Source organism: Primulina eburnea, chromosome 5 (genome assembly GCF_022965805.1).
Source record: "Primulina eburnea isolate SZY01 chromosome 5, ASM2296580v1, whole genome shotgun sequence".
NCBI classification, from domain to species: domain Eukaryota; kingdom Viridiplantae; phylum Streptophyta; class Magnoliopsida; order Lamiales; family Gesneriaceae; genus Primulina; species Primulina eburnea.
In genome coordinates, this window is record NC_133105.1 from 13,037,858 (window position 1) to 13,046,508 (window position 8,651).

The 8,651-nt window shown below is 35.3% G+C and overlaps 1 long non-coding RNA gene across 1 annotated transcript; it reads right to left on the reverse strand.

The window, feature by feature from the left end:
• Positions 1–247: 247 nt before the first annotated feature.
• On the reverse strand, positions 248–1,014 carry LOC140833035 (uncharacterized). Its single transcript, XR_012118224.1, has 3 exons — positions 878–1,014; positions 682–803; positions 248–603 (listed from the first exon to the last, which is right to left on the reverse strand). It is a non-coding gene; the product is annotated as an uncharacterized lncRNA (long non-coding RNA).
• Positions 1,015–8,651: the final 7,637 nt, after the last annotated feature.

An 8,651-nucleotide genomic window follows, 5' to 3' on the forward strand; every position in this document is an offset into this window, starting at 1 on the left:
GGACCTCAGTGCAGCAGTTGTTATTTTATTCCACAAACATTTTTATCAGTCGTTGGATATTTTTAAATTGTGATTTTTTTGCAAACTTTATTTTCTTCCGCTGCGATATTTTAAAAATTTAACTGGATTTATCAGTTGATTCTATGAATGAGCCATTTAAGTTTCTTTTAAAAAGAAATTTTTAATTTCCGCAAATTTTCAAGCAAGTATTTTTGGGCTTTTTATAATTCATGTAAATGATCTCCATCAAGTGCTGATATTGGAATGTTTTGTGACATTCCAAATTGCCGAAGAACTCGATTTGAGCGATGCATCTCCACAATGTGAAAACATATCAATGGGCACGCACTTCGCCAATGAGTGGGATGTCTACATTCTAAAGGCAATGACAAAACATCCACAGCTTCGAGGTCGTAAACAAGCCATTTGAACTATAAATAATGAAAAAACGAATCATATACCCAAGCAATAATATATGACATATACGAAATTTATATTTAATGAAATGTAAACACCTGAAAATCTCCCATCTTGTCAAGTACATCACGAATGATTCGCACAGAATGTGTAGGTGTATCTGTCCACGTGAATACATTTTTCCATCTGTATGCACATTAAATTCGTAATACTATAAAATAAAGATGACGTTATCAATTTTATATCATATGTTGCATTTATTACCTTGCTCCGTATGGTGGAATTGGAAGAATATTATCACCGTTTTTCTCATTTTCAGGTCGAGCGGTGAGGTTGTATCCTAAGCGGTCAGGACATAGAGGAATCATTCTTGACCATGCCCAAATCTATAAAACAATTTAGTTTAATAAATGTGTATAAAAAGGAGTATACATTGAAATAAAAATTGTAATAAATATACCTGCAATATGTATAAAGGACCTGCGATTTCTTGTTTTCCTGACCCAGATGCGGAACACAATTCGTGATATAAATATGCAAGTACAACACTTGCTCAACTATAACTACGAACCTTATGTATCTTGCAGAAAATGCAAGTACAACAGTTTGACCGCACAACCTTCAGAATCAGGTAACATACAACCACCGATAACCAACATCGCAACACATCGGGAGTATTGTGTCACTTCTATGTCTGTACTGTTTTCATCAATTACTGTTTGTGTACAGTGTAAGTACAGAGTAGTCAACTTTAAACTGTTGGATCTGAAGTCTGTCTGAAGTGGCATAAAACCTAACCAATCATAACAATAAATCTGCCATACAGTAAACTTGCAAGATACATCAGTCCCGATGATACGATCACCATCAACATTCAGCCTCCAAATTAACGCAACATCTTGTAGCGTGATTGTGGCCTCGCCAACTCGCAGGTGGAAAGTATGAGTTTCTCGGCGCCATCGTTCCACAAGAGCGGTTATCAAATGATTATCATAAACATAATCACCACATAAGAAGATGCCGTAAAAGCCCATTTCGTTTAGACATGATCGGACACGATGGTGTAGTATACCACTGTTCCACAATGCCCATATTAAATTATCTGATCGACGCACTCTTAGGGTGTTATCTAAGTTGTTAGGCGTAATAAAATTAGATATATGTGTTTGTTGCTGATAAAGAACAGTAGGATCAACAGGTCCAACTTGTAACGACATCCTACAATCAATAATAAGAATAATATATTATTATTATTATTATTATCATCATCTATCACAATATTGTATAAACAAAACAAATACAATATCAATTATAAAAAAATATAAAATAAAACATTAACTACCAGTAAAAAATAATAATTACACTAAATATAATATTTTTACAATCTACGAGTTTTGAAAATACGAAGTTATTTTAATAATAAAAATTAAATACACACACATATTTAAATTTTCGAATCTTTCTTAAAGAATTAATTGAATCTAACGTGTAATTAATAATAACGATTGGAAAATGTATTTTATTAAAATATTTGAGAATTTATTTATTATTATTAATTTTTCAAAAAAAAAATACAAAAGTCACGTTTTTTTAAGAAAAACAAGTTCACACAAATATAAATACAAAAAATATTATATTTACAATTATTTTTATCCTAACATATGATTATAAAAATATTATAAATATAAACAATAACCAACAAAATAAACATATAACATTATCGTGGTTCATAATTAACGTATAGCGTATTTTTTAAAAAATAGTTATTTAAGTTTAAAAAAATTATAATCAAACATAAATCAATAATTAAAAATAATCTATTTTCTAAAAAAATTAAAAAAATCATATCACTCTAACACACGAATTACAATTAAAAATTTTTAATGTATTTTTGTAAAATTTTAAAAAAATCCAAACAAGCATATGTCAATAATTAATAAAACTGCAACTCATTTTTTTTTACCGTAACATGGTTCTTCAATAACATCACAAATTATTTTTTTAAAAAAAAGTAATCAAGTCATGTGTGCTTCCAAAACAGATAAAACATATGGTTTAAATTTTTTCACTACCATCCAATTATCAACAAATAAATTTGCAGCTTTTGACCACATTGTATCGATCACAAATATATATTTTTTTAAATAATTAAATTAATTTTTTTAAAAATTTTTTAATCACAGAAAATAAATAAGGGAAGTGTGATTTTTCTAAACAAAAAATAAAGGAAGTCACGCCTAATCGGTAGGCGTGACTTCTCTTTTATAAAAAAATTATTATTTTTCAAAGAGAAGTGGTAGGCGTGACTTCCCTTTTTTTAAATACAAATTATTATATTTTTTCAAATGGAAGTCACGCCCTTTTTTTTGAAAAAACAATAACGTGTTGAAAAATAATATTTAAAATGTGTGTATTGAATATTTGAATGTTGAATATTTGAATGTTGAAAATAAGAGTTGTAAATATTGAAAATTAGTGTGTGATGATGTAGGTAATGATGTATTTTATTTTGGATTATTTGTAAAGATTTCCTATAAATAGATATCTCATTTGTGAAGAAAATCACAATTGAGTAGAGAGAAAAATATTATAAAGTGTGTAGTTTGGTAAATTTTGAGAGTTTGAGATTTTTATTTTTTACCATAAATTTTACTTTTTCACAACACGTTATCAGCACGAAGCTCTAAAAGTCTTTCATATTTTTCCAAGCTCCAAATAGAAGAAAAAGGTAACAAAAATAATAATATTTATTTTACTATTATTTTTTTATTATGTATATATTTAATATATAATATAATGTTATTATTAGAAATAATAAAAATAAATTTTTCAAAAACTTGTTATAAATCCTGGGAGGATGTTAAGACGACATCTCACACTCCCGGTAAGGGATACGACAAATATAAAAGCCTGTAAGATTTTTAAACAAAATAAATTATGACACTTCATTATAATAATGTGATATGATATACATAATTATTTAAACATGACTAATATTATATACACCATATTATTACCATTAAATTGTACAAATACATACCTTTATTTTTGTACACCAACGGTCATAAACGGTAAAAAACGGCTAGTTTTTGCCCTATAAATATGATCTCACAAACTCTTTCAATCACTCCAACTTTCTCTTCTTCTCTAAAAATTATTCTTCATCAAATTTTTCGAATAAAAAAGAAGATGGCTTTCTCAAGGTTATTTTTAATTATTTTGGTTATCATACTCATGAGTCTTGTATTTATCGGAGAATATCCTCCTCGTGTGTTTTCTTTATTTTTACAAATGCTTGTACTTGTTGTTTATCCATTACTTTGTATTGCAATATTCATTAACTAATAAAATGCATCATAATTTTTTTAGTACCACCATGTCAAATTTGAAAAGCTCGAATTTGTTGCGCTCGACATCATAGGAAAAAATTATATTCCATGGACTCTCGATGTAGAAATGCATCTTGAGTCATTGGGTCTAAGTGAGACAATAAAAGAAAATGGCATATCGACATCACAAGAAAAGGAAAAAGCCATTATATTTAAGCGTCGACATCTCGACGAGGGATTGAAATGTGAATATTTAATTGAAAAAGATCCCATGGCTTTGTGGAAAGGATTGAAAGAAAGATTTGAACATATAAGGGAAGTTATACTTCCGACCGCCCGTGATGAATGGAATATGTTAAGATTCCAAGATTTTAAAAAAGTCAGTGATTACAATTCAGCGATGTATCGAATAATCTCGCAGCTAAAATTTTGTGGACATGAGGTCACAGAATCGGAAATGCTTGAAAAAACATTTTCCACGTTTCATGCATCAAATATTACTCTACAGCAACAATATAGAGTACGTGGCTTTGCTAGATATTCTGAACTCATCGCCTGTCTTCTTGTGGCGGAAAAGAACAACGACCTATTAATGAGAAATCATCAGTTCCGACATCAACAACATTTCCAGAAGTAAATGTTGTAAGTAAAAATGAATTTAAACCTAGAAACCAAAATCAAATTCAAAGACAAGGTTTTGGTCGAGGTCGAGGTCGTGGACGTGGACGTGGAATTGGCCGTGGTCGTGGTCGTGGTCGAGGCCGTAGTTTTGAAAATGATCGAGCAAAACTTGCACAGTGAATAGTCCCAAAATTTGTTTTATAAATGAAAGCTCGATTTAAAATATCGCAAGTGCACGATAGTCAAGTTATAATAAACGTAAGTGAATACGAGTATCGATCCACGAGGACTGCGTTACAATATCTTTATTTTCAAGTAAATTTCTTCAGCAACGATAGATTGAGTTGGTGATTAAACTAAAGTGAATTCAATAACTGAAATAATTAAAGTGCAAGAACAAATAATCAAGAAATCAATGATTAAATTGGATGAAAATCAAATGAGAAACGAATTTGTTGGGAATTATCAGTTCACCTACCACTCGTGTTTAAACAATTATACTCGACTTTTACTCGTGCCTTCGACGGAATTCCCTAGACTAATCAATATACTCTGTCGAGCTATATTAATATTAATCATAAACATGCAGTAATCAAGTATCCTCAATTATTTAACAGTTCACGATTGCATTACGTTCTATGGAACCCGCTAGCTTTCATCCGGGTGAATTATCACTATCGACACGTATCCAATTCTGTATATCTACTAAAATTGTAAATCCGTGGTCTATACTATTCGATCCTATTGTCAATTATTCTATCGAAATCATCAACAACATGAAATAATCAAAGGAAGTTAGCTAGACTCCAATTGAAATAAGAGATCACAAAAGCATAAACAAATCACTCATAAAAACGTCGCTAAATAATGTTCAACAACGAGTACGGGGTAGGATCCCCTCAAATCCCAACAAATCTAGAGTTTAGCCACTAAAATTCATGCTAGAAATCAACAACAATCTAAGAAATAAAAACTGAATAATTAAAATACTAAGGTTGACGATGGATGACGGCCACGACGCTTGAAAATCTCGATGTCTTCGAAATCTCTTTGCTCCTAGCCTTCCTCCCAAGAAAAGTGATGGAAAAATATGGTGTCCGACTGAAAAAACGGCCCCCAATCTCGTGTATTAGGTTAGGTGTAGAATAGAGTCCACAAAACTTGGAAACAAATCTTCTTTGATCTCGTCGCTCGCTAGGGCGACCACCTTTTACCGCTGGGGCGAGTGGTTCTCGAATTAAAATCCTTGGCCATGTCTCTGGTCTCGCTGGGGCGGTCACTTTTGACCGCCCTAGCGAGAGGTTCACGCAAATGCTCCTCGGCTGGATTAAAATTCTCGCTGGGGCGGTCACTTTTGACCGCCCTAGCGAGATCTCTTCGCTGCTGTGCCAAATAAAATCCCACTTTTCGGTCCAATTCCTACAAAACAACCACAAAATACACGAGATCAGCCATATGCTAAATAATGATAGAAAAATGCTAAATTAAACTAAAACAAACTAATATGATGCATGAATGCGACTCAAAAACAACACTAAAAACACGTAAAAACGAGTCCTATCAACCCCCTCATACTAACCTTTTGCTCGCCCTCGAGTAAAATAGGTTAAAGCACGAGATTCTAACAAACTCAACAAACACAAAAAGAAAACTCAACCAAGAAAAAAAAAAAACACGAGTAAATGTCAATGGTGAGTTAACAACGTTTATGTTCATGCCTCAGTTTACTTTCCCATAACCAATCAAGTCAAATCGCAACCGAATACTCATTCTCATCTACACATAAATTTCGACACTAATTTGAACGTGTGTGTGTGTGTCATGATGGGTCTAGTCATTCGCACTTCAAATAGATCAATTATCAAATCATGCGAGTCACTCAATTAACACTTCAATACAAGTCTCACTAGCATGCATCCCCGTGTCCATTCATCACTAGCCACAAATTGAACTTTATTCAGCTTTTAAGTACAGATAAGGGTGTCGAAAAGAAGGAAAATAAGCTCAAGTGGCTAAAAGTTGGGAGTACACCGATCATTTTCATTGTGCAATCGTCAAGACTTTTCGTCTGACTTTCCTCGTCTCCTTACATCTCCAACTTTTAGCCTAGGAATAGAATTTCATTCCTTTTATTTCGGCTCCCCCTCACCTTACATCTCCTTCTTTTTTTTTTTTTTTATATTTTTTAATTGCACAATTTTCACACATGTACTCCCTAGGCTAAGAATATAATACTTTGGATCACGGCTGGTTAGGAGTATGACATTGTAATTCAGTGCAATGGAAAAGAGGTAAATGTAAAGTTCAAGGCAAATCAAATTTTCTCATTCAAGGTCCCAATTAGCGACTTGTTTTCACGGGTTTACATGCCAAATCAACTCATAAATGGTGCCGTTCAAGCTAACCTCACAAAATTTTCAAATTTCACCCTTATTCCTACAAAGTTCTAGTCCCCACACATGTGTGCTTAAAAGGTTCAAATTTTGTACCAAAATTCATGCTTTAACAATCAAGAGTATCATTCACGACATGACCCAATCAACTCTTTTGTAGCCTATCAATTCAAATCATCATTGGCTCATAAACGATGGCTTCTCACCATAAACGACACCCAACAAAAGAAACCAACATAAACGACACCAAACAACAGAAATGCAACGAAACTAAACCAATTAACTAAACAATCAAAACAATAACCAATTAACTAAACAACCAAAACAATCTACCCACCCCCTCATACTAGAGTTGTGCCATGCCCTCATAGCACAAAACGAAACAAAGACTAAAAACATAAAAACGAATGAATGCAAATGCAATGACAAAACAAACAAAATAAAAATAAAAAGAAAGGGGAAACAGTGAACTCCCCTGATCAGAACTCCTCATCCTCGTCATGCTCAGGTGGTGGGACTCCCTCGTCAGCTGGTGGCGGCATAGGATAATGGTACTGGAACTGGAAGGGTGGCGGGTATGCGGGTGGTGGTGGCAGGCCGGATGTGTCGATGCCCAAATGCGTTGAGATCCCCTGTACCAAGTACTCGACGTTCTGAATATGAGCTTGATTGACGGCCTGATACTCAGTCTGGTAAGTGGCCCAAGCGCCCAATTCGTTGATGCGATCTCGCATGGCACGGCGGCGTGGCTGCGGAGGAGGCAGTGCATGTCCTAAAGCCGGAGGTGGTTGAGCTGCGCCCCCATACTCGAAAAATACATCCTCGGGCAGCTCTGCCTGCCTCTTCTCCCTCTTGGATCGATAAAGAGCGTCATCAATAGCTCTCATCGGTGGTAGCCACTCATCATCATCGGCAAATATCACCCCCGCTCGGGCACATAACTCAGTCACGATCGTCGGAAAATAAAACGCCAAATTGCTGCTGTGTATGCACATGTTGAGCTGTCCAAAGATGAGTCTGCCCACATCAATCGCCATCCCAGTCTGGATGGCATACAGAACAACCGCCCGCTCACGCTGGACATCACTCGTATGCCCGACCGGCATCAATCTCTTAGATAGAAACGCATACCACATTGTCGCGTCCACTCTCAAAAATTTTTCAAGAAAAACCGTATACGTCCCCGGCTGTTTCCACGTGGTGCCCGGATAGCAGAGCGTGCGAATAATTAAATCATAGTCCGGGTTGAGCACCCACGCCTAAAACTCAGAGTCATCGACCGACGGTAAACCCAGCAAGTCATTGATAGTTCTCGAATCATACGGGACTAGACGCCCCCGCACAGATGCCTTAGGCTCACTCCGCTCACGAGCATTGACATAGAATTCACGCACAACCGGAATCACCGCGGCATTCGGTTGTGCTAAGAAATTACTCCACCCTCGTCCCTCTACTAAGACTTCCGGAAAATCACTAATAACAGATGTAGTAAACCCTCGCTCAGGGATTGGTTTTCTATGTAGTTTAGCATACTCAAACCGCTCCCGAGCTCTCTCATTAACAAAATTAGACGGAGTCGAACGAGAACTAGAGGCACCGTGAGTTACCTTAGACCGTTTAGGTGCCATGTCGAGATGGGAGTGCAAAGAGTCTGAAGTCGCCGGAAAATTTTCGAAGTTCGCCGGAAAAGCTCGCCGGAATCCTTGGAAGATGACCGGAGTAGAAGAAATTGTAGTGTAAACGCGTCCCGGTGGAGTGTAGCAACCAAGATCGAGTCTTTTCCTGAAAATATCACAAAACAAGAAAATTTGAGCTTCAAAGACGGAGGAGGCGCCGAAAATCGAGAAGGGAGGCGAGGGTTTGCGAGTGGGAAAGAAAAAAAAAACGCGAC